Below are 27,031 nucleotides of genomic sequence, written 5' to 3'. Positions count from 1 at the left end.
TTCTTGGTGCGAATCCTGAATCCTGGTTCACACAGAGACAACATCCATTGAATATGTAAACACATGCATGGGAACTGTAGAATTCAGTTCAATTCGGTTCAGTTTGATATAATTCAACATAATGTTATTAATCTCAGTGGGGAAATGATATGGCTACAGGTTAAAACATTATTAAATATATGCTGTTGCTATAGATAGATAACAAAATAAAAATTAGAAATCCTCTAAACATTTAAATGTTCAAAGATTTAGATTTTGTACCTTGGCAAGAACTTAAGTGATGATTATTCCTTTAACTCTCAGCAGTGATGATTTCATGAGCTTCTTTATCAGTAAAATTGTTTCTATCAAAGAGAAGATTGATGGAGTCCTTCCCACTATTATCAGTGATGTATCATCAAGTACAGCAGCTTTAGAAGCATCTTTAGAACCTGATTTGTATTTAGACGGCTTCTGCCCAGTCGATCTCTCTGAACTAACAACAGCAATAGTCTCTTCTAAACCATCAACTTGTATTTTAGACCCAATCTCAACTAGACTGTTCAAGGAGGTTTTCTTCTTAAAGGGGAACTCCGGGGCATTTGAAGCGCAATCCCATTGCTAGAGGTTGTCAAACACTGATAGTAGGACACAGACAGGTGCAAATCTGCGCTCCCTGTGTGGAGATCGCGCTGTTCGCGCAGCCTGTCATGCGAGGCTAATACGTGGTGGCTAAAGGGCAAGCGCTAACCCTTCCACGTAAAACAACAACTTGCACACTGCAGAAACGTCACACCACTTTATAAACCATCCGACAATAAAGTCACAAGCCTTACCATCAAAACCATATGCATGGTTCTCATGGTATGAATACTTTTTTCACAATGAGATTCACTGGCCAGGGCTCATCATCTGGAAAATAAAGTTAGTTATCCTCCTCTCTCTATCTCTTATCCTCAAAAACAAAGATACTCAGAACTTCACAAGCAGGATGAAGGGAACATGAGGGTGCACAGCAGCTTTTTTCCCCTCCTTTAGTCCCAGGTCCACTGGGCCAGAATATCTTCTATGTAACAAAAACATGAACACCTTACAAGGATTAAATGGAGGATTAATGCTAATTAGAGAGAAGTGTGTGTGTATATATATATATATATATACATATATGCGCGCTGGGCCCTCAGTGATCAAAAAGTGCCCGGGCCCTTTTCAGATGCCAGTCCAGCCCTGCATGTATACACACAAAATTTGCAGCCATTCACAGCATGGGTGAGGTGGGGAGCATGGGTATACAGTGCCTTGCTCAAGGGAACCTCAGCCGTGACAAGGAGGGGGACTGACACCCCTCCAGCTATCAGTTTCACCAATGGCGAGAGTGGGAATCGAGCCAACCTTCCAGTTATTGGATGTCCCACTCTAACCAGTGAGCCACGGTTCTGAGGAGCACATTCTTGTTATTCTGTGGGATATAAGAAATGAGGGTAGTGGTTGGGGTGGAGGCAAACTTTGATGAGAGGGCCTTTTTCCCCTTTGATCCAAACAGTGCAGATGGGAGCTCATACTTGCTCTTTCAAACTGTGCCAACAATGGTGACCTTCCTGTTCAACAGCTGCTGCCTGAGTTCATGACAGGTAAATAAATTGTCCCATGTGATATTGTCCCCAACAAGTCCATCCAGTTACACTGTAAGCAGCAGGGGCCTATACAAAGACTTGCGTGGATTTCCTACTGAAACATGGCGTACGCTCAAACCCAAATGCACATTTCCTTTGTACATGTTGGAGTACCCGACTCCTCCCTGTCCACGCCCCAACTTAAATATGCAAATCACATTTAAATGACTCGCCCATTGACTGCTGGGATAGGCTACAGCCCCCCCGCGACCCGACCGACGGATTCAGCGGTATAGAAAACGGATGGATGGATGGATGGACATTTAAATGAGCCCTGCACCTGCGTTTCCCCTCTCTGCACGATCAGAAAATAAAGAAAAAAGAATGAGTAAAAAGAACTTCACGGAAAGCGAGATGGAGCTGCTAATGTGTTCTTTGGCACGCTGTCGTCCGGCATAAGCAGCAAACGTAAGCGGAGTGGGTGGGAGAGCCTGTATGAGGCTGTCAGTGCTGTGGGGTCTGAGAAGCACACACAAGCAGAGGTGAAGAAGAAGTGTTCCGACATTAAGGTGGATGTGAAGCGGAGACTGGCTGCCCACCGCCGAAGTGTGGCCAAAACAGGCGGGGGGGCAGGAGAAGAGGGGCCCACCCTGTTTGAATAGAAAGTTGGCGCAACTGTGGGTGACACTGCTCTCTCAGGGTGGTGGGGGCACATGTGGGTGAATCTTATTACCAAGGTAAATACCGATGTTTTTGTGTAACTCACAACAAACGTGTTCATACAGTAACGTGCAGAAGTGCTCCGGGGAAAAGGTGAGGCTGATGAAGACATTTCACATTTTACGCATGGGGTTAATAACATTTGCACACAAAGACTCACCAAGTTACTCACCAAGAAGCCACCCATCACGCACAGTGCCAGCTTGTAGTCTGTTGAACCGTTGAACCAGGCCACCTTGCCACAATGTTGGTTAATTGCATTCGCGCATCACATATGATCTGTACATTGATCGTATAGAAATGTTTCCTGTTGACATACAAATTCATCATTTTATAGCAATGTGTGGGTAGTGGATAGCTCCGATTGCATTAGGAAAACCGGCTCTTGCTGCAAATTGAGCTTTAATGTTGGCCTGTTCAACTGCATCGTGGGAATTTGATATACGTGGCTGAGATGCAGATAATTGGCATGGCTCGGCTCAGGGTCGTCTAGCACAGTCCCAATCGGTTGGCCAGCTCCCTCTGGAATGCCCCGGTTGCCAGAAACCCCAACGTGGTCATCACCTGTTTGGGCACAGGCAGCGCATGGCTCCTCGCTCCGGCCAGAACTCTGCGCACAGTTCCAGGAGGATTGCCCTCAGGCACCTGAAGCGGCTGATGAGCCAGTTGTCCTCATTTGCCAGCAGGTCCTCTCTGTCTCTGAACACACGCTCTCTCCTTATTGCACCATTTGCAATGTCTTCTGGTAGTGCTAAAGCAGCCATTGTTTTTAATGGTATGCATTGCACCACTTTGCGCATGCTTTTATATCTACTCGTGTAATTGCAGACACATGGGTGTGTTAATTGTTCATCAGTGTTAATTGTTCATGTTTCTCAGATGTGCACATCACTGTCTGAAGACTAATTGTTTTCACATTTATTTATTAAAACAGTTTTCCAACATCACCTTTAAGTGTCGCCAAAGAATCAACAGCTGTAAAAAAGTGCGTACGCCAGCCCTGAAGCTGCCGTGAGGCACCGCACATTTCCACGATCTTTTCGCTCTTGATACACCTGATCGTTGACATGAAAACGTGCGTACGCCACTATTTTGTGCATACGCACCCTTTGTACACGAGGCCCCAGGTCTCTACAAGAGAGCAGTAAGTTAATAAGAGGCTCATGTAGGGGTGCGCGATCTGACAATTTAAAATCGTGACTGGCGAGGAAGAGTGGAGAATCGCAGGCGATCTACCAAATTAGAGAAACCGTATAGATCGCCTTTGCCAATCAGCGCAATGATTTTTTTTTTTTTTTAATGCTGGTGTATGGTGTGTGTCCCCGTTAAAAGACACGGATACAGATGTCCAGTTTGTGGTGGATTTATTTGGCTGTGGTTCTTCTGGCATTTACACACAATAAACCCAGGTTGTACAGGCTAATGTTAGGTGAAAACAGCAAAGGGAAAATTACAGGCTGTTCACTGCTGCATCGGGAGGAGAAACGAAACTTTACAGCGACATCGTCTCACGCACAGGTGCGGTACATTCAGGAACATCGGAACGTCTATGGTGCGTTCACGAACGTTGGACGTATGAAAACTCACCGTAAAACACAATATAAACTAGAAATGCACTCAGAGAGTGCAGACCTCCGCCAGGTCGCGCCACCTTGTGGCAGGTCGCAAGATTGCAGCACGAACAGACGAACATCCAGACAGACAACCAACAGACTCGGGCGATCACATAACCTCCTTGGCAGAGGTAATTAATGTATTTAACTGAAAATAACCAAACAACATGGGCTTTCTAACAGGTGGAGTCAAGTCGTCATCAGTGGTTCGTTTTTCTAGTTCCGGTTGCTTCTCTCTCACTGTGTCAGATGTCATTAATTAGATCATTATTTTTCATCTTAAATTGGCTTACAGTTGAATTACAATGTTGTAGTGCTCTCAACACTGACGGCATAATTCACTTTCTTATATGTGTTCTGTTATCTGTTATGTTGTTGGTTCATCGTCTTTAATGTTGTGCGGTTCATTGTCTTGAATGTTATGATGCATTTAATAGTTGCGGTCTCTTTAAGAGATCCGGTGACGTTTCATGATAACGGCTGTTCTGTTGATGCGCGAGCTGTCAGTTGGAACTGTCAGTTGGAACTGTCAGTTGGAACTACCAGTTGGAACTGTCAGTTTTTGGTCAGTTAATAAACGCGACTCACAGAGTCTTAATGTGAGAAGTTTTCGGCTCATCTTTTCGCCTAAAGGCAACTTCCACACTGGTGACCCCGACGTTTGTTTACTGGACGTATCCAGATCGCCATGACCGCAAACGCTGTGTCTCTCAAGCTCCCCGAATTCTGGGAATCGTCTTCTTCTGCCTGGTTCGCTCAGACTGAGGCACAGTTTGCCTTGCGTCAGATAACGGCCGACGAAATGAAATACTACTATGTGGTATCTGCCCTCGGAAGTTCTACGGCATCGAGAGTAGTGAGCCTTCTTAAACGTCCTCCTCTGACGAGAAAGTATGAAACTCTGAAAGAATACTTACTGAAAACATTCGAACTATCTGACACAGAGAGGGCTAGCAGGCTTTTCTCTCTTCAAGGGCTCGGTGACAGCAAGCCCTCAGAGCTAATGGACCGAATGCTCGATCTGCTCGGTGACAACAAGCCAGATTTCCTTTTCCTCCACCTTTTCCTGCGCCAACTGCCTGCTCATGTGAGAGCTGCTTTGGCCAACACTGCCAGCACTGATTGTAGAGAACTGGCTGCTGAGGCTGACAAGTGTTTCCTGGCTAGTCAACAGCCCTGCGCAGCTGCCCTTCTTCCTGCTGGTGCTGTTGCTGTATCAGAAATATCTGATGATCACATGCTCATCGCAGCAGCAGCCCCGCGTCGGCAGCAGTCTTCAGGTGTGTGCTACTACCATGCCAGGTTTGGCCCCAAGGCCAAACGATGCCGCTCTCCATGCAGCTTCAGTGGAGCGGGAAACGCCAAGGCCGGCGCTCACTAGTGGCCGTGAGCGTCGGCCATGCCGGCGGGCTGCTCTTCATCCACGACTCCATCTCCGGCCGGAGATTCCTCTGCGACACAGGGGCACAGCGGAGTCTACTTCCTGCTTCACAGGTGGACGTGGTGGCTGACACCCACGGCCCCCCCATGGAAGCCGCCAATGGAAGCCCTATCCGTACATACGGCACAAGGCATGTTGAACTGTGTTTTGACGGCCAATGCTTCGGCTGGGACTTTGTGACTGCCAAAGTCGCTGTTCCCCTCTTAGGATCAGATTTTTTGTGTGCATTTGGACTGTTAGTGGACGTTAAAAATCAGCGCTTGATTGACGCCGTCACTTTCTGTTCTTATGCCTGCGCGCTCAGCGACTCTGGCGCAGAACACCTCTCCAGCCTGCTCTCTGTCACGGACAGTTTCCAACGGCTGCTCGCTGAGTTTCCAGCACTCACCCAGCCCACTTTCTCCTCTTCCACAGCCAAGCACGGTCTAGAGCATCACATCGACACCACTGGCCCACCTGTGTACGCCCGCGCTCGACGCCTCGAGCCGAACAAGCTTGCCGTAGCCAAGACAGAGTTCGAGTCCATGGAGCGCCTGGGGATTGTTCGACGCTCCAACAGTCCTTGGGCCTCTCCCCTACACCTCGTCCCCAAACCAGGGGGGGGCTGGCGTCCTTGCGGGGACTACCGACGGCTCAACGACGCGACAACGCCTGACCGCTACCCAGTGCCGCACATCCAGGATTTTTCAGCGCACCTGGCTGGCAAGGTCATGTTTTCGAAGGTGGACCTGATCAGAGGATACCATCAAGTGCCCGTACACCCTCGCGACATTCCAAAAACAGCTGTAATCACACCGTTTGGTTTGTTTGAGTTCCTGCGCACACCATTTGGGCTCAAAAATGCTGCTCAAACATTCCAGCGGCTCATGGACTCTGTGTTACGGGATCTGCCTTTTCTGTTTGTGTACCTTGACGACATCCTCGTGGCCAGTTCATCACCTCCAGAGCACCTTTCGCACCTTCGCACTCTGTTCGAGCGACTTACCGACCACGGGCTCATCATCAATCCAGCCAAGTGCGAGTTCGGTCGGTCCACCATAGACTTTCTGGGGCACAGAGTCACGAAGGACGGGGTTGTTCCCCTTCCGTCAAAAGTGGAGGCCATCACCACTTTTCCACGCCCAGTCACTGTCAGAGCCTTACAGGAGTTCCTTGGCATGGTTAACTTTTACCACCGTTTTCTCCCCAGGGCTGCCCAAACCATGCGGCCCCTGTACGAGGCTCTGAAAGGTGCCAAGCCTAAACACACTGTGGACTGGAACCCGGAAAGAGACAAGGCTTTTGTGGACGCTAAGACAGCCCTGGCTAAGGCTGCCATGTTGGCCCATCCCGCCTCCTCTGCCCCAATCGCACTTACCACGGACGCCTCGGACTACGCGGTCGGTGTGGTTTACGAGCAGTGGGTGGGTAAAGCTTGGCAGCCTCTCGCCTTTTTCAGCAGGCAGTTACGTCCCAGTGAACGGAAGTATAGCACTTTCGACCGGGAGCTACTTGGAGTGTACCTCGCCATCCGACACTTTCGTTCACTGCTGGAAGGACGCCAGTTCACCGTTTTTGTGGACCACAAGCCTCTGACCTTCGCCATGTCCAAAGTCACTCAGCCATGGTCCGGCAGGCAACAGCGGCAGCTGACTTACATCTCAGAGTTCACGACGGACATTGCACACCTCTCTGGGAAGCACAACCAGGTTGCAGACTGCCTCTCCCGTGCTGTTGCGGGGGCGGTCCACCTCGGTTTGGACTACGGCAGCATGGCAACGGAGCAGGCCACAGACCCGGACGTGCAGGCTTGCCGTTCATCCGCTACTGGGCTGCAGCTTCAGGATGTGGCATTCGACGACGCTGGCACCACTCTGCTTTGCGACATCTCTATGGGCTCCCCTAGGCCTGTTGTGCCTGCGAAGTGGAGGCGGCCTGTTTTCGACGCCATCCATAGCCTCTCACACCCCGGAACCAAGGCCTCACAACGGCTGGTGGCAGCAAAGTTTGTGTGGCACGGACTTAAAAAGGATGTGAGGGACTGGGCGAACACCTGTGTGGAGTGCCAACGTGCCAAAGTACACCGCCACACCAAAGCGCCACTAGAACAATTTCAAGTGCCTGAACGACGTTTCGACCACGTCAACATCGACCTAGTTGGCCCACTTCCACCCTCGCAGGGTTACACTCATGTACTCACTATGGTCGACAGGACCACACGGTGGGCAGAGGCTGTTCCACTGTCATCCACAACATCAGCGGATGTGGCACGGGCATTTATTGGCACCTGGGTGTCCCGTTTTGGCGCCCCTTCAGACATCTCCTCAGACCGTGGCGCTCAGTTTACCTCCGAGCTTTGGAACGCTGTCGCAGGGAGCTTGGGAGTTAAACTCCACCGCACCACGGCCTACCACCCCCAGAGCAATGGCCTCTGTGAACAATTTCACAGGTCCATGAAAGCCTCCCTGCGTGCCAGCCTGAAGGACAGTTCCTGGGCTGACAAGCTCCCATGGGTCATGCTGGGCATCAGGACAGCGCCGAAGGAAGACCTCCAGGCCTCCTCTGCAGAGCTGGTCTACGGTCAGCCACTGCGGGTCCCCGGGGATTTCGTCCCCAGCACCACGACCCCTTGGTCAGCCACACTCCAGCGCTCCAGCCTGTTAGACAATGCCAAGCTGTTTGCTCCACTTGCTACCTCCTGCCATGGTCTACCAAACTCTCACGTCCCCAGTGGCCTACAGTCTGCCGGGTATGTTTTCATTCGTGTGGATGGGCACCGCGGACCTCTCCGTCCGCCTTACGAGGGCCCTTTCCATGTTGTGGAAACTGGGGACAAGCACTTTGTGGTGGACATTGGGGGCAAACCGGAGTGTATTTCTGTGGACCGCCTTAAACCAGCTCACCTTGATCTGGCCAGGCCAGTTGAGTTGGCGCAGCCCCCAAAACGGGGACGGCCTCTGACTAGGCCCCCCCTTTCCGTTCCTCCTGCCCCTCGACCATGCCGCAGGGGAGCCCCACAGACAGCCACTGAGGGGGCGGTTCCGCACTCTCAAATTCGGCGGAGCCGCACTGGACGTTTGATTCGCCCCCCACGCCGTTGATATTTTTTCTCAGGTTTTCTGTTAGAGTGAATTCTGGGGGGGCATGTGTAGTGCTCTCAACACTGACGGCATAATTCACTTTCTTATATGTGTTCTGTTATCTGTTATGTTGTTGGTTCATCGTCTTTAATGTTGTGCGGTTCATTGTCTTGAATGTTATGATGCATTTAATAGTTGCGGTCTCTTTAAGAGATCCGGTGACGTTTCATGATAACAGCTGTTCTGTTGATGCGCGAGCTGTCAGTTGGAACTGTCAGTTGGAACTGTCAGTTGGAACTACCAGTTGGAACTGTCAGTTTTTGGTCAGTTAATAAACGCGACTCACAGAGTCTTAATGTGAGAAGTTTTCGGCTCATCTTTTCGCCTAAAGGCAACTTCCACAATGTGTTGATTGCCAAATTCTTTCTTTTACTCCTTAGCTCTTCTGTGGTTCAGCATGTCGACTTAACTCTACTGTAATTGGTCTTTCTTTTTTTTTTTTGGATGGAAGATCGTGATAAAAAATCGAAATTGTGATTTTATGCAAAAAAATCGTGATACAACATTTTTTCCATATCGCCCACCCCTAGGCTCATGGGAGGAAAACAATATTTTATATTGAAAAAGTATTGTCACATGACTTAAGTTAATTCAAACTGAGACTAACCAGAGACAACAGAAATGTGTTGCTTTTTGGAGCAGAACGGCAGTGGCAGCAGTTGAAACAGTGGCTTCAAAGACCCAGATAATTTGTTGAGCAGAGTGTATAGGCTGATTCATACTCGGCGCGACCTCGCTCATACTAGCTGGTCGCAAATGGCGCAAACGGTCACGTGTCCCAAAATTCCGCCACGCCCCCCTTCGCAAGCTAGAAAATCCTCGCGCGGCGCAAGGGCGCACACACAACTTTTTTTCTGACTTCGCGCGCGCTCAACCGGAAACAGCTGACCAAGAAAAAGAAAAAATGAACACTACAGAGACCACGGTGACCGAGAGGATGCGCCTCTACAAACATCTGTACGACACGTCTATGAAGTTACACTGGGACAACGTTTGACAAAGTTCGTCTTGTTGCAAAGGACGAACATTCCACCTTCTCTTCTGTTTTTGCCGCAGCCGCTTAGCTCTGAGATACATATACAGTTCTACACCCAGAGTAAATTCATTCCTCATCAGATGTGCCAGCCTCTGCTGACGTGACACCACAGGTGGCATTGTGTATGCTTTCTTCCTATGCTTTTCAGCTTGTTTCCTCAACAGTGACGCTCGCTGGTCTGGAGAGAACTGCAAATGTGACGCATTCTCGGCGCAAACTGCGCTTATGAGCTGAAGGAACTGTGAAGGGGCTGGCGCTTTCGATGACGTCATTAATGGTTCTCGAGCCAGAACAGTTGCGCGTTTGCGCCGAGTAAAGGCTGATTCATACTCGGCGCAAACGCGCAACTGTTCTGGCTCGAGAACCATTAATGACGTCATCGAAAGCGCCAGCCCCTTCACAGTTCCTTCAGCTCATAAGCGCAGTTTGCGCCGAGAATGCGTCACATTTGCAGTTCTCTCCAGACCAGCGAGCGTCACTGTTGAGGAAACAAGCTGAAGAACCAGACGAAGAAAGCATACACAATGCCACCTGTGGTGTCACGTCAGCAGAGGCTGGCACATCTGATGCGGAATGAATTTACTCTGGGTGTAGAACTGTATATGTATCTCAGAGCTAAGCGGCTGCGGCAAAAACAGAAGAGAAGGTGGAATGTTCGTCCTTTGCAACAAGACGAACTTTCTCAAACGTTGTCCCAGTGTAACTTCATAGACGTGTCGTACAGATGTTTGTAGAGGCGCATCCTCTCGGTCACCGCGGTCTCTGCAGTGTTCATTTTTTCTTTTTCTTGGTCAGCTGTTTCCGGTTGAGCGCGCGCGAAGTCAGAAAAAAAGTTGTGTGCGCGCCCTTGCGCCGCGCGAGGATTTTCTAGCTTGCGAAGGGGGGCGTGGCGGAATTTTGGGACACGTGACCGTTTGCGCCATTTGCGACCAGCTAGTATGAGCGAGGTTGCGCCGAGTATGAATCAGCCTTATGAATCAGCCTTATCAAACCGGTGTTTCCTGGGAGAGACAGAAGGCAAGTAACGCTGTGTACTATGCAGGTAGAATTAAGAATTGGCAGAGAGCATAGAGTAAGCCATGCTAGTAGGATGATGAACAATAGGTGAGTCAAGTGAATAATAAGCACGCCACCACCCTTGCCGATGAGGAAACACAGATAGGGGAAAATAAACAGGAAACAACAGAAGAAATGGGGTAAGACACCAAGAATGGGATAAACTGCTAGATCCCAGTTTTTGAAGACATTTCAGTTAAGTCTGTGGTTTCTCTTTTCATATATCTGCTGTGAGATGAGCTCATCTTCACAGTGATCTGGCAAGGTGTGTAAAACTCCATAGCTTTTATTCATTTCCAGTCTTGTAGTTCTCAGACCTCATCAAGGCGGTCTTTAAATCTTTAAATACGTGACAAAATCTGCTTGGGTTTTCTCTAAATATCAGATGTGACCCTTGTGATACGTTGCGTATGCAGTGAAAACCTGTCTGTGATTGTGTGAGTGTGTGTGTGACCATGCTGGTGGGAACCTCAGTGTGTGATGGTCTCCAAGGACTTTTCTCCTTCACATGACCTCACTCCTCTTAGCCACAGTATCACTTCCTCCAAGCCAACAAAAGAACTATTTTTGACAACAATGATCTTCCTTTGACAGTGACACAGACAGTCCGAAAAACAAAAAGTACACAAGTCAAAGTGCAATTATGTCAGGTTCATGCTCCTCAAACCAACAGCCATCTTAGGCACTCATGCAAAACACATTTCATTGATGTAGACATGCACAAAGATCAGACAATACAAGGTGGTATGGAAGACGAGAATAAAGGTGACTTGGAAAAAACTTTTTTCTAATTCATTCATTTTTATAGCTGCAGCTATTTTCATACTGCAGCAGCAATGTGAAAGGACACAGAGCTGTCTAGTCTAATCACAGCATAGTGTTAAAATGGAACATTAAGATTAATTTAGATCTTTGTCCACCTGCTGAGGGTTAGTCAAGTTTTCACTCATATTAGTTCTATTTTGGCCTCTACCAAGCTGTTTACTTTATTACTTTGACCAACTGGTTACTAAATTGCTGTTTGGCCTAAGACAGATTTCTTTGAACGAAGGAAAGTCGAAATTTCTTTAGAGATGAATTATTGTGAAAGCAAAAAACTTTAACTGAAAATATCTGTTTTGTGTCACCATAAACCCTTTTTCGAATATCCTCAGCTAAAGGTTGGAATGAATTATGCAGCACGCAGATGAGGCACGCCTCAGTACGACCATTACTGCGTTAGTTAGAAATGTAAAACTGACCCAAAATCAGCTCATCAGCTGTATGCATTAATTTCGAAATGTCGAAATGTGGATTCAAAATCACATTTTAGTATCCATTAGTGTCTGACTATCAATGTTGTTTGACAACCCAAATGCATCTAAGATGTTTTCATTCAAATCTCTGAATCTGCTTTGGTCTGACTTTATTATTGAACTTTGAATGTGTCTATCTTGAGGCTGCTGACCTTGCAGCTCACATATGTCGAGGCACATTTCTTCTTTCTTTTAGCTCCTTGATCCTATGACATACTGAGGCAGAGGTCAAAGCCCACTGGGCCTACTTACTACCTTCACAGTTAGGCATGGCTGGTTAAAAAGTAGGGCTGGGCAACGATTAAAATTTTTAATCTAATTAATCACATGATTTCCCTGATTAATCGCGATTACATTTGTACTCAAAATCCACAAAACTTAATTCAAAAGTCGTGTATAGCTTTTAGCATTTAGTTTTATTTTAAATGTGCTGCCATATGAATGAAAGTGCCATAACATTTGTTGTGCAAACACACTTCAGCATTTTTATGTAGTTTTTATGTAGAAGCCTCGCTCCACTGTCTGTTTCCTTGAATGACTTGCTGCTATCAGTTGTGTGTTTTGCCTTTAAGTGATATTTTAGACTGGAACTACTACGCTGAGAAGACAATTCAACTTGGCAGTGTTTACAGATGACTTTGGTTCTGTCGACTCTGCCGTCTGGAAGAACTTTAAAATGAAAATGGCCAAGTAAAAGTTCCGTACCCTTCTCCATGTTTGGTGGATCCGCCGATTACTTTCTTTTCCTGTTCCGCTGCAGACAGCAACAGACTTTTACAAAATAAAAGCCTGTGAGCAACAGACTTTTACAACAATAAAACATATAATTAAACAGGGGTGGTCTGTGGCGTAGTGGGTACAGCAGGCGCCCCATGTACAAGAGGCTATAGTCCTCGCTGCAGTTGGCCCGAGTCCCGCATCAGACAGCCCTGTGCTGCGTGTCGTTTCCCCTCTCTCTGCCCCCTGCTTCCTGTCTCTCTGAACTTTCCTATCCATTAAAGGCACAAAAGCCCCCAAAAATAATAATAAAAAATAAAAAAACTGCGTTAATGCGCAATAAAATATTTATTGGCGTTAGATAATTAACGAGTTAACGCGACAATAACGAGTTAACCCGCCCAGCCCTATTAAAAACTAAATGACAAGATCTTATATTACAGAAAATTGATTAGAAAATTGTTAAATACTTCATACAGAATCTGGACGGTACAGTCATTTATTTAACCATAACCATAATTTAGTCAACTACTTGAGGAGCTGTTAGCCATTTCAACTATTACCTTTCAACTATGTGATACATTACAATTCAATTTGTATTAATCTGTTGACCATTTGTGAATTTATCTGTCTATCAGCCCACAATGTACATAAATAAGAGCTAAAGGTGAAACAGACGGCATAAAAAAAAAACCTCATCTAATACAATAATGTTAAGTTCTGTCTACAGGTCTAATAATACACACTGTTACTATCAAAGCCCAATATGTTTTTTGGGGGGAGTCATTAAGCTATCAAATTGCTTAATGAAAACTTAACGGTTTCAGTTAAAAGGGAAATGCACATCCAGGTTTAACTGAAGGCCTGAAATGCTATGACAAAATGTGGGACCTACTTTTTTATTTTGATTAAATTAAAATTAATTCAATTTAATTAAATTAATTAAAAGATTTGAATTAAAAGAAAGATATCTGTTTAATTTCATTTTTCTTTTTGTTTCATCTGCAACATTTTAAGTTAGCAATGAGACAAAAAGAAAAAGGGACCAGCTTATGACTCTGACAATAAATGGCTGATTTGTCTAAATGATAATGGGAGGGGTGTTCGGTCCCTCACTACACAATTCTCTGCCTACGGGTCAGAGAACAGGAAACACAAGACTGGGTGTTGCTCCTTAGTTCAGGGATGGATGCAGCATTTGTATTCTTTCCCAGGGGCTGCTATATTTATGTCTATTGTTTTGGACTTGGAGCTCCCCGCTGTCTACACACGTGTGTCCACTGTCTATATATGTCCGAGTGCTGTCTGTTGGACTCTGCAACTGGCCAGCTGGCCAAAGTCCAGTAATCAAAATAACATCTTGACCAAAGAATGACTGCAGTGGTTGAAGATGACAACAATAACTTTCTTTCTTAGTCTTTTGCTTTTTGCAAATAATGCTGTCAAATTCTCACTGTATCCCACTTCAGACCATCATAAGCCGTCCTCACACTTGCACTGGAGTCCTGAAATGTTCCCCAGATGTTCCAGCATGGTAACATGTACAAAGATAAATGTCTGCAGCATTTACTTTAGACTTCTTGTGCACATTTTTCACCCAGCCCTCTAATAATATCTCTGCAACATCAGAGGGTGAGACAACATGTTCAGGAAAAAATGCAGGAAATTAGTTCTGGTCTTTTTTTCACAGTTGCTGTTCACATGTTTCACAGCAGGGGGCGTTATGCTGCATGCTACATTCTAATTCTCGCTCTGTGGGACATCATAGTAAATTAAAATATCGCCAAAATCACTGCACACATAGTCTTGGCACATTCTACAGCCTATTTTTCAGATGATGTAGCAGATCAGTTACATATAATTTATCAGAGCCAAATAGGATCACTGGGCCAGAGGTGGGGTACTCCCTGGACAGGTCACCAGTCTATTGCATGGCCAACATAGAGACAAATGAAACAAACAGGCATGCATGCTCACAGCTTGAGGAACATGTTACAACTATTTAGGCTAATTTGTGAAAGTCCATTAACATGAATGGATGTATAAAGAGCACCTTGGAGAAGCAGTTTCTCTCAAAAGTAAAGATGGGAAGAGATTTGGAAATCTGCAAAAAAAAAAATGTCTACAAATTTCTGAACAATGCTTCTCAATGTAAAATTCCAAAGACTGAATATTCCATCACATACTGTGCATTATTTTATGATTCTTAATAGATTCTGACAATCTAAAGAAATCTCTATGCGCAAGGCCCATGTGTACTACATGAAAAACAGGCAAGATTCTGTCATGGAAATCACTGCACGGGATCAGGAACACTTCCAGAAATCATTGTTTGTGAACTCTCAGTGTCTATTCTATGAAGACTTATAAACCAAACTGAAACTTGAAAAAAGTGAGGGGTCATTCTTAAAGGATTCCAGCTAATATGAATAAACTACTTTATCAGACACTTAAGCAGCAAGGGGTGGTTTAGAATTAGGTTGAAACTGTTAAAATTGTCAGGGTCAAGACTGGATTTTGAAACATGAATGTAATGTTTCTGCCCATTGGTCCTATATATTATGATTTTACTGTGAACTCTGAAGTCGCCCATACAAGTTCTGTACTTTATCTTGTGGTGTTGCATGAATATCTTCTGGAACATTTCAAATGGGAAGTCTTTGGATAAACTAGGATGAGTACATATTTCAACCCTATGAGGTAACTGGTGTTTTAGTCATGCAGTACTAACTCTATGATGATGGCAACGTCTTCTGGAAATTCTCTCAGTCCTTCTCTCTCCTTCCACATGTGGAACAAATGCTTGGAGCAGTTTTTCTGCATCACTCTGAGACAGGATGTTCCTGATTTTAACAACATTATGAAGGTGAAAAAAGGTAGTCCTAGAAACCTGTTTTATATGTGAGTCAAATGATAAAATCTGGTCAAAAATAACTCCAAGGTTCCTCACTGTAGTACAAGAAGCCAAGGAAATATTATCTAGAGTAATTAAATAACTAGACAATTTCTCCCTGAAGCGCTCAGGTCCAAAGATAACGACTTCAGTTTTGTCTGAATTTAGAAGCAGACAGTTCTGCTGTCTAATAATGTTACCTAATGGAAGCATGTATAAAGTGATAAGAATTGGTCCAAGCACAGAACCCTGAGGAACTCCATGACTTACTCTGGTGTGTGAGGAACATTCCTCATTTACAAGAACAAACTGAAATCTATCAGATAAATATGACTTAAACAGCCTAATGTAATAATATAAAGCCTAATATAAATAAAAATGAATTGAATTGAATTGAATTAATGCAGTTCCTTTAATCCCAATAACATGTTCACATCTCTGTAATAAAATACTGTGATTGACCGTATCAAATGCAGCACTGAGATCCAACAGGACAAGCACAGACACAAGTCCGCTATCAGAGGCTAAGAGGAGATCATTGGTAACTTTCAGAAGTGCAGTTTCTGTGCTATGATGCACTCTGAATTCTGACTGAAACTCTTCAAACAGATTTTTTCTTGGAGAATTGTGGCTTCACATGTCTTTAGAGTGTTAACCCTAAACAAGTGTTCCTCATACAACAGGGTAAGGTGTGAGAGGAAATCGGACCCCAAAATGCTACAAGCAAAGCTACAAGCTGGGCCTCAGACTCTGATTATGGGGATTTAGTTGTAAAAGATGTAAGGAGCATGTGTAGCAGGAGCACGCAAGTGATCTACTTTACCACTTATCACACAGAATTTTGGATATCGTGGCTGCTCATCCAATTGTAAAGTGTAAATTACTGCATGTAGGGAGCAATGTGAAGCCTGAACAAGTTGGGAATAAAACCTTTCACCTTAAGCTTGTTTTACTACCTACATCAATCATCTGCTTACTCAGACAAGACCAAGATAAAAGCTGATTTACAGCACAAGGCAGATAAAACAACGCAACAGAAACCTTAGAGAAGAGCTGTCTAGCCTCAGCCTAAAACCTGCAAGGAAGATCTTCCGCCATCCCCACCACATGCCACCTTCCAGGAATCACATTCTTGTCCCCGCCAACTGCAACCCAGGTCACCATTTCTCTCAGACTCCTTCTCTCATTCCTCCGCCGTCATGGAGTTCACGGGAGAGATGAAAGAGTTTGTCTCTACTGGGACAAAATTACCCCCACGCCCCTTTCCCTTTCCCTGCTCCCAGCAGCCCCCCTCACTATGAACGCCCACCAACTGCATAAGTCTGCAAAACAAGCTTCAGAGAAACATTGGCCTGCCTCCACCCCACCTCCACAACAATAGAAACGTCCTGCATTGTTCCAACTGGACAAAAGTCTAGTTCTTTCAGGTTTATGTGTGCAAAATGCAGAAAGCTCAAATTGATATCTACTGGGTCCTGGCTTTAAGGCTGGTACCTGGCAGGTTGCTCTCCTGGAAAAGCTGGGGTCCCATGTGCAAATTGGTTTGCCAATTTCTGCATTACTAGGTATTGATTCTTAATTAGGTATTTTATTCTTAAACATAATCCTGATTTATGATTTAACAGTGCAGCTGTTTTTATCAAACCAAACTTCAGTTTGATTAAAGAAACTTGTGTTCATGAGAGAAGAGGCAGAGTTGCTCTTTTGCTTAAAGATTCCCTCTGCTGTAAAAGTGCCTTTTATGGAAACTTCACATCCATTGAATATGTGGTTCTTCAGTCAAAACCACCCATTCTTGCCATATTAGTTATGCATAGGTCACCAAAATCTAGTGCAGTTTTTCTTCATGAATTTGCTGAGCTTCCGGCAGTAATTTGCCTTGACTGTGTATAGTTATTGTTGAATATTTTAACCTGACACCCCTCCAGCTGTCAGTTTCACCAATCCTTTGGAGTGGCGATAGTGGGAATCAAACCGCCAACCTTCCAGTTATTGGATGACCCACTCTAACTACAAACTATTAAAAAGAACAATTTGGACAACTCACAAATTAATAATTACAGGACGATATAACACAGTTCCTTTTAAGGTAAAATCATTAGTGAAGCCAATTCTTGGCACAGAACAATTGTTTTTCACGATATCTAGTCCCCCCCCATGAGCTGTCACCTTACCGTGGTGGGGGGGTTTGCGTGCCCCAATGAGTCTGGGAGCTATGTTGTCCGGGGCTTTAAGCCCCTGGTAGGGTCACCCATGGCAAACAGATCCTAGATGAGGGACCAGACAAAGAACAGCTCATAAAACCCCTATGATGATAGAAAGTATTGGACACCGTGTACCCTTGCCCGGACGCGGGTCACCGGGGCCTCCCCCTGGAGCCAGGCCAAGGGGTGGGGCCCGCCGGCGAGCGCCTGGTGACCGGGTCTGTGCCCGTGGGGCTCGGTCGGGCACAGCCCGAAGAAACTACACGGGTCCCCCTTCTGACGGGCTCACCACCCGTGGGAGGGGCCATGGGGGTCGGGTGCAGTGTGAGCTGGGCGGCAGCCGAAGGCAGAGACCTTGGCAGTCTGATCCTCGGCTACTGAAGCTGGCTCTTGGGACGTGGAACTTTATACTTAACGTGAAGTGGAGGAGTTCAAGTATCTCGGGGTCTCGTTCACTAGTGAGGAACTAATGGAACAGGAGATTGACAGACGGATTGGTGCGGCGTCTGCAGTGATGCGGGCTCACCGGCCTGTCGTGGTGAAGAAGGAGCTGAGCCAGAAGGCGAAGCTCTCGCTTTACCGCTCAATCTATGTTCCTACCCTCACCTATGGTCACGAGCTGTGGGTAGTGACCGAAAGAACGAGATCGCGAATACAAGCGGCCGAAATGAGTTTCCTCCGCAGGGTGTCTGGGCTCTCCCTTAGAGATAGGATGAGAAGCTCGGTCATCCGGGAGGGGCTCGGAGTAGAACCGCTGCTCCTCCGCATCGAGAGGAGTCAGATGAGGTGGCTCGGGCATCTGGTTAGGATGCCTCCTGGACGCCTCCCTGGTGAGGTGTTCCGGGTCCGTCCCACTGGGAGGAGGCCCCGGGGAAGACCCAGGACACGTTGGAGAGACTATGTTTCTCGGCTGGCCTAGGAACGCCTAGGGGTCCCCCCGGAAGAGCTGGAGGAAGTGGCCGGGGACAGGGACGTCTGGGTCTCTCTGCTCAAGCTGCTGTCCCCGCGACCCGATCCCCGGACCAGCGGAAGATAATGGATGGATGGATGGATGGATATCTAGTCCAGATTCTGTCTACACGTAAAAAAAAAAGCCATCCAATTGAACAATGGCAACATAGTGTTACTGGATCTCAGAGCTGTATTTCATCAGTCGACCATATTGCTCACAGATAACTGGACAAAACCTCTTTCTCTATTTAAGCTCCATAGAAAAACTCATAGGGGTGTGAATGATTTTGCAAGCAACTGTATGAGTAAAACTGAAGAGACGTGAGACCCAAAACACAGCAAGAAGATTCCTGGTTTGAATCCTGGCTGGGGCCTTTCTTTGAGGCGTTTGCATGTTCCTCCCATGCGTGCATTGGCTCCGTCTGGGTACTCTGGTGTCCTGGCACCGTCCAAAAAAATGCATGTTAGGTTAATTGCAGATCCTAAACTGACCTCAGAAGTGAGTGTGATTGTGCATGGTTGTTTGTCTCTGTGTGACCCTGGGATGAACTGGCGACCTATCCAGGGTGTACCCCACCTCTCCCAATGACAGCTGTGATAAGCTGCTGCCCCCCTAAGACCCTGAATTGGATTGAGCAGGAACAGAAGATGGATGAAACTTGAACAGTCTCTTGTTGTCCACAGACAGTGGCTATTGATAGGAGCTTGTTAGAATGAAGATGACAACTCTGAAGAGATAGCCACAATATTAAGTCAAAAGACCTGCTCCTGAACAAGATGAAGAACTGAAAAAAGAACAAGATAGCAACATGAATCCAGTTAAGTGCGAATAGATAATGCAGGACGAAGAGTTATGCTCATTTGAATATTAATAATTTTAAAGACAGCATTGACACTGATGTGCCATTAATAGTGCCGGAAAGAATATATGTGCAACTCAACGTTTTGTCAGATAACAAGCATCTTTCGAGACCAAGAACACAGAGCTGCAGTGGCAGGACTGGTCACAAAAGGGCTTCAAAATATACTATTGCTGTTTCTATGGCCAAGGTAAAGATGCTCGTGACTGTGAAAAGGATCATTGTAAGAATGTTGTAGTTCTTTATCCTGAGGTGAGCATGGTGAGGAATCATCTAAACACCACAAAGCAGATCTAAGTCATTAACACACTACAGTGCTCACAAACGTACTTCCATTTTCTTAGCGTCTTTGTGTGACTTCACAAATTTCTTTAGTAAATTAAATGCTTTTGAACACAAAACATTTCTCATATAGTTGTATTTTATGGTGTGACCAAGCTTCATTTACAACTACAACTTCTGCCATCATTTGTGAACATTGATTCACAGACTGGGATAATATTTCTGGGTGTAATTTGAGCCTATAGAACAGCTTACACTTTATATCCGTTCATGTCCAAGTCACACATCATGCTTTTCACGTGCATACATCTAATTATAGACAACATGCTTATCCTAAAATATATGCTTTATATAAGTTTTGTAAATGAAAAAAAGAGTTGCAGTAAAAAAAAAAAGAAACAAAGCAAGAGAGATTGCACGTTGCAAGGTTTCTTTAAGACAAGATGAATTCTCTGTTGGATAGAATTATTCATTGTTTTGAAGAAATAGAAATAATACAAAAAGCCTGGTTTTAAAAAGCTTTGGTCCTTTACAGTTTGATCAAGTGTGAGGGCCAAGAATAGGCGTTAAACTGTCCAGGAGATAAATGGATTTGGGACTTAGCAGCTCAAGGCAGGTCCATGCAAAGGTCAGCCCAGTGACAGTGGGGTGTCCTCAGCAAGTTAACCAGCCTGTGAACAGTCTTTCTCCTGCAGACAAGGCAACCACACATAGGGAGCAGGGCCTCCTACTGTTAGCTGAGGCCCCTCTAGGAGCTCTTGGGGAGGCTACTGTTTCTGCTACTGTCAGTGAGATGGATGATGGGGAAAACACAGGAAAAGGGGGAGCTAGCTGAGGCTTAGGAACATCTTAGACTGTGTTGACACCTGAGCACAATATCAAACATCCCCCTTAACTTCACTTTCTCGCTCCCACAGTCAGTATGTGGCAACCCCAAACCACTGAACACATCTGTGAAAGAAATTAAACTGCTGCTGAAGATGATTCACACAAAGCAGGGGACATACGAGTGTCCTCAGATACAGAACCACATGTGTGCTGTACAAAGGCTGAAATTCTGCACAAGAGAACAAAAAGATGAAACCATACTGTGCTACAGACAGGCATGGTGATGGATATGATGGATCAATCACCCTGTCTATTTAATTGAGGCATCAGTCACAGGGCTTGATTTGATGATGATAAACAGCTTGGTTGGGTGAGAATGACAATGTGAGAAATAGCTAGGGGCTCAGTAAAAGCACATTTAAGAGAATCAGTAAAAGCACATTTCACTGTTTTACAACTTTAGATGCTGTGTCAAATGTAAAGCTCTTAAATATATATTTTACTCACAACAGAACACAGAAAACATTTCAAATATCAACAGCGAATCAGTATTTGATGCTCTTGATCTTCAGGCCCTCAGGCAACAGGCATGATTCTATCATCAAAATCACTCCACAGATTCAGGAAACTTCTGAAAATCATTGTCTGTGAACACAGTTCACTGTACACCCACAGATGCAGGTTCAAGCTCTGCCATGCCATGACAAACAATGTTGTCTTGTCTGGGCCAAACCTCATTTAAAATGGACAAAGGAAAACTAGCTGATCTATGGTCAGACAAATGAAAATTTGAAATTCTTTCTGGACACCACATTCTCAAGACTAAAGAGGACAAGGATAATTTTTCTTGTTATCAACACTAAGTTCACAATTCTCATTTCTGATGGTATGACATTGGTGCAGATGGAATTAGCAACCTTCAGATCTGAAAAGACACCATCAATACCTATTTACAGCTTTCAGAGTAACACGGGCTCCCATCCAGTTAATGTGTTATTTAGGACTTCATATATGACAACATTATGGCTTCATAATAGAAGAATCTGGGTCCTGGACTGGCTTGCCTGCAGTCCAAACCTTTCACCACTTGAAAACATTTGGCACATCAAGATATACAAACGTAGTACAGCATTTCTCTCCCAGGGGTATCCTCAGTTCCCAAACATTTACAGACTGTTCTGAAAAGAAGAGCGAATGATATGCAGTAGTAAACATGGCTCTTGTCAAGATGTAAGGTAGAAAAGGACACAATTACAGGAACTCAGGAAGAGGCCGGCCAAAGGTCAAAAAGTACACTTTAATGATGACTGCACAGGGGAAGCGAAGGGATGCTGTAGGAAAAAAATCAAGCCTGTACACAAAACTGAAACCCAGAAATAAACAAGTAGGTCATACAATAAAAAACAGGAACTTGGATGACACAATGAACACAAAGAACTGGCAGAGAACTAAAAAACCTATAAAAAACTACGTACTGAGCTACTATGACCAATGAACAGGTGAAACTAACTGAAGTGAACAAAAGATCAGGTGCTACAAAATAAAAAGGGAAGTTCCAGAACCTGACCACACAGTGACGTGAAATTAAATAAATGCCATAACGAAGTAAAACAAAAACGCATTGGTAATAATAATAATGCCCGGATATAACCTAAGTTATCTAGAAGGTATGAACAAAACATGACATTAGAAACTAAGAAACCAAAAGACAAAGTCAAAACCTGAACCCAAAAACCCACAAACCAAGGCAGCCCTATTTTAACTTTTTTAGATTTTTAGATCTTGGATCAGACCCTCTCTTCTGGTCGCCCTTTGTTGGTTTTTCTTACGGGCTCATTTCACGTAGATGGGTGGAGCTGATGAAGGTTATTAGCTGGCTGCTCATTCACACTTTCTCTCTCCCTCTCTGACCACTCGCTGCCTGTTTGGTTTGTGTTTCTTTGTTTTATCATCACCACACCTCAATTACGTACATCCTAGCATAAATTACTGACTTTACAGATTACAGACTTCTTTATTGTGTTGTTTTATAAATACATTTTCAGTTTAAAGTTACTTTAAAAGTGTGTGTTCTCCCCGTTTGTGACAGCGGTCAAGTTCAAGATAACCTAATATTCTTTATGAAATAGTAAAATGAATCACTTCATACATTTTGTATATCTTCTATTTCCTATTGTGAAACATAAATGTGTTTGTATCGTCTGAAAATTTACCTAAACACTTAAACATTAGCTTTGTTAGTAATTAAACTGAAGCTAAACAATAGAGAATTCTGTTAAACTGTTTTGCAAACTGACAATAGAACATGCAGAACCTAGAAATTCTCCTCTTACAGGATACCGTAATGCTTGTTGGCCAGTTTGTCTGAACAACTTGTAAAACGGTTGAACAGCTTCTGAAACCTTCTTCATCTGTCAAACATAAGAGATCACATCAACAAGCTGCATTGTGATCACAAAAGAGTTTCACATACAGTCATATAAAAAAGAAAGCATTCCCTGCTGCTTCAATCCTAATGTTGTAACTATCAGAACGTCAATCCATCCATCCATCCATCCATCCATCTTCACCCGCATACCTGAGTTCAGGCTGTGGAGGCAACAGGTCCAGGAAAGAAACCCAGACATTCCTCTTCCCACCAACACTCTCCAATCTTTGTGGAATTGAATGATTTAGCCAAATTCTTGCAATAGTTACACGACACTAACTGGAGAGACTTGCATATACGACTCAATGCTTGTGAATGGGTGAATGTGGCTTGTAGTACAAAGGTTTTGACTGGTCAACTAGAGTAGAAATGCACTATATAGTAGCTGTGCATTAGCTTTGTTAATGGTATAGAGGTACAGCATCACTCTTATAAAATCCTGATTTTATAACTGCAATATCATCAGACAAAGTCACCTTAAATATAAGTTATTGCTGTCATTGCTGTGCTTTTGGCTGTATTCACATGCAAAATAACCTTTCAGACAGGCAAGAGAATATTTTGGATGTTTTCATGCAAAGTCCAGAGCCTCATGGCACAGCACAAGGACAACGCTGTATGTGCACACAGCTCTGCTGCTGCTGCCTGAGCGAATTAGAAGCACAGAGTAGCGTTCTTGCAGCAAAGGAGAAACTTGCGGGGCAGGCCTCGGGATGTTTGTGCTAAAAATCCGGTTTTGTCACTAGTTGCTTTTTTGAAAAATAAAAGCAGCTGATAAAGTCTGAAACTTTTTCAAAAGAATTGCAAAGTAGGCCAGATTGCTCATGATCATATGAACAATAAACTGTTTTCAGAAAGAAAATGGGAAATATTAACTGCCATGAAAGAATGTATCACAAAGTAACTCAAAGACATTTCTGAAGAACTACCTCCCTTCTTCATTCAAGCCAAAGCAACTCGTTTTGAAATCAAAAAAAGTTTCATTTATTTAACCCAAAACATTGCTGCAGTATTCTTTTCTTCTTTTTTTTAAAACAACCATCAAATGCTTTCATCATGAAGAGTTCTTGCTGCTGGCAGAAAGGCTTCCTGTATTTCTCCGTGTTAAAGTGGAGATGAAGAAGCCTCACGCTCCACCTCCACTTCTTCACCGAGGACGGAGACAGTGTTTGGTCTTCCTAAAATCCACAGTCATCTCTTCTGTTTTGCTTGTGTTCCAGATGAGGGGATTGTTTCCACATCATGCCACGAGTGATTGACCATGTGTCATCTTATGATGACATCACCCAGCCTATATAAACAGCTCTAAAACAAACAAAGAAAACATCTTCTTTAACTGTAGCACATGCAAAACATTACACAATAACAGTAAGATACTGTACACATCTGGAAAGTCAGGAAACCAGTTGCTACACATTTTGGAGCATAATGTTGTACCTGTCCTATCTGATATAGGATTCTACAGCTATCTATTCTAGCTATAGCACCTGGACTCCATGCTGTTTTAATAGATGCACTATGTGGTTTGGCATTGTTTTTCTGAAATGTGCAAGACCTTCTCTGGAAAGATGTCATCTGGAAGGGAGCAAATGTTGCCCTTAAGCCTATATACATTTCAGCATTGATGGAGCCTTTCCAGATGTGCAAGTTGCTGGCAACATAGGCCATAGTGCATCCAATACTGTCAGAGATGAGCGTGAATGGTTGTTTGTCTCTGTGTGGCCCTGTGATGGACTCGTGACCTGTCCAGGATGAACCCTGCCTTTTTTTTTGTTGATTGCTGAACTTCTGTCCATCTTTACTGCTCAGACACTTCGCCTCTCTGACCTGTTGCTTGTTAACCTAACTCATTACACCATATTCTTCCAGCTGTTTCTTTCTTGTACCACAGACTTTTTTCAACCTTTTGTGTTCCCCATGCCAGTGGATGGAATGGGGAACACAAAATGTTTTGAGTTCCATTGTGAATAAAATAGATCATTGCATTTTGTTTTTAATCATGTTTTGCATAGTGTCCCAACTTTTGTATATTTTTCTTGTTTACAAAGAAAAGGTGATGAAGACAATAAATATACTTTATGTGCCAAATAATATGGTAAGCCAGAGATGTTAATCATACTTCCCTGAACTACCACTAATAAATGGGAGGCAATGGCTGTCTCATCATTTATGCTCACCTTGTACCAATATGCTTGACCAATATCCATCCATTTTCTATACCCGCTTAATCCGTCAGTCGGGTTGTGGGGGGCCTGGAGCCTATCTCAGCAGTGGGACAGTGGGAGGAAGCCAGAGTACCCGGAGGAAACCCACACATACACGGGAGAACATGCAAACTCCACACAAAAAGGCCCCAGCCGGGAGTTAAGCCTGGACCCCTTTCGCTGTGAGGCGACGGTGCTGACCACCACACCACCGTTTCACCACGTACCCCGATTCATTAAAAGCACTGGGTAAGCAAATCAGTGTCTGAGGTGCAAAGATATTATGTCAGTTCTTGATTTTCCATCCCAGCACACTCTTCACCAAACCTAACAAATATAATGTGACATACTGTACCACACAAAAGCACTGATGAAGGCTAAAAAAATTCCATCAAGAAACATTCTTTGTCACTTAAAAACACATAAACACTGAACTTGTCCTGGGAGCTGCACAGCAATGTAAGCTTTTGAAATGATGTAAACAGTTTTTCATTAAAAAAAAAATCAAGTTTGTTAATCAATACCATATTTTTTCCTTTGAATCATTTTCTTTATTCTGCCTTTGAGTCTTGAGAAAGGATTTCATGATTCTGCAGAGTACCTTCACTCTGTCATCACGGAGTACAGAGTGGATATCTGCTGGTCAAGTGATAATGTCATATCAGGAATGAGTGCTTTATATGGAGATATAAATCAATTAGAAAATGGCAGAGCCACATTCGGCTTTTCATCAGAAACACCATTTGCAGTTCTAGATATATACGATATATATAACAGATATAGACATAGATATAAGATGACAATGCATGACCACAAGCACAAAATAATCTGTCATGGAGTCAGTCTTGGATTATACAGAAAAACATCAAATACAGAGGCTGCTTTACATCACAGAAGATATATAGTAAATTATACTAGTTACTGGGGGAAACCTAACCTATGAGATCCATTGAAATCTCTGTACAAGTGTGTTTTAAAGGATACCAAACATTTTTTTCTCATTTAGGATTTCTTTGTTTACTGTAGTTCAATTCAACTCCAAATAATAAGTAATATAATATAATAATTTCAAGTCCAATTGATTGTAATACAATCTAATCCACTCAAATCAAATTAATTAAATTCAAATTTGGTCCAATTCATACAGAGCCAATTCAAGAAAAAATGATTACACTGACACTGCTCTTCGACCTAATCCCCCGCCCTGACTGTGGAAAGAAAAGACTCCCTTTTGACGTGAAGAAACCTCTGGCACAACCAGAATCAGCTGGGGCTGAGAGGACAGAAAAGAGGGGACAACAAGCACCGTAACACCAGGCCAGGGACACCTGCTGAGAGAGAGAAACACAAGTTAATGACCACAATGATGTCATATATACATGGAGAGTACAGAGTGCAGAGGGAGGAGAGGTGCATCATGGGAGCTCCCCCAGCACTTTAAGTCTATAGCAGCAGAACTATGGGATGTTTCAGGGTCACCCTGAGCCATCCCTAATAAGCCTTTTAAAGGAGAGGGTGTCTGCTTCCTGAAGCCAAACTGGCAGCTGGTTCTCCATTCTACTTTTAGAAACTCTGGGAACCTCAAGTAAACCTGCAGCTTGAGAAGGAAGTGCTCTCTGACTGCAGGTTTATGTCATTTGTTTCCTTGATGGGGAGTGGGATTCTTTTTTAAACACCACTCTCATATACGGCATTTTGCTGGTTATCCTGGTTATATGCAAACGCAAGAATGATCATGTTAATCCGAAATATTTAAAAAAGATTATTTTCTAGATAAAAATAAGCTTCAAAA

The sequence above is a fragment of the Odontesthes bonariensis genome, chromosome 12 (genome assembly GCF_027942865.1).
Source record: "Odontesthes bonariensis isolate fOdoBon6 chromosome 12, fOdoBon6.hap1, whole genome shotgun sequence".
In the NCBI taxonomy this organism is placed as follows: Eukaryota; Metazoa; Chordata; class Actinopteri; order Atheriniformes; family Atherinopsidae; genus Odontesthes; species Odontesthes bonariensis.
The sequence above is the reverse complement of the archived record's forward strand: the minus strand, read 5'-3'. Positions refer to the sequence as shown.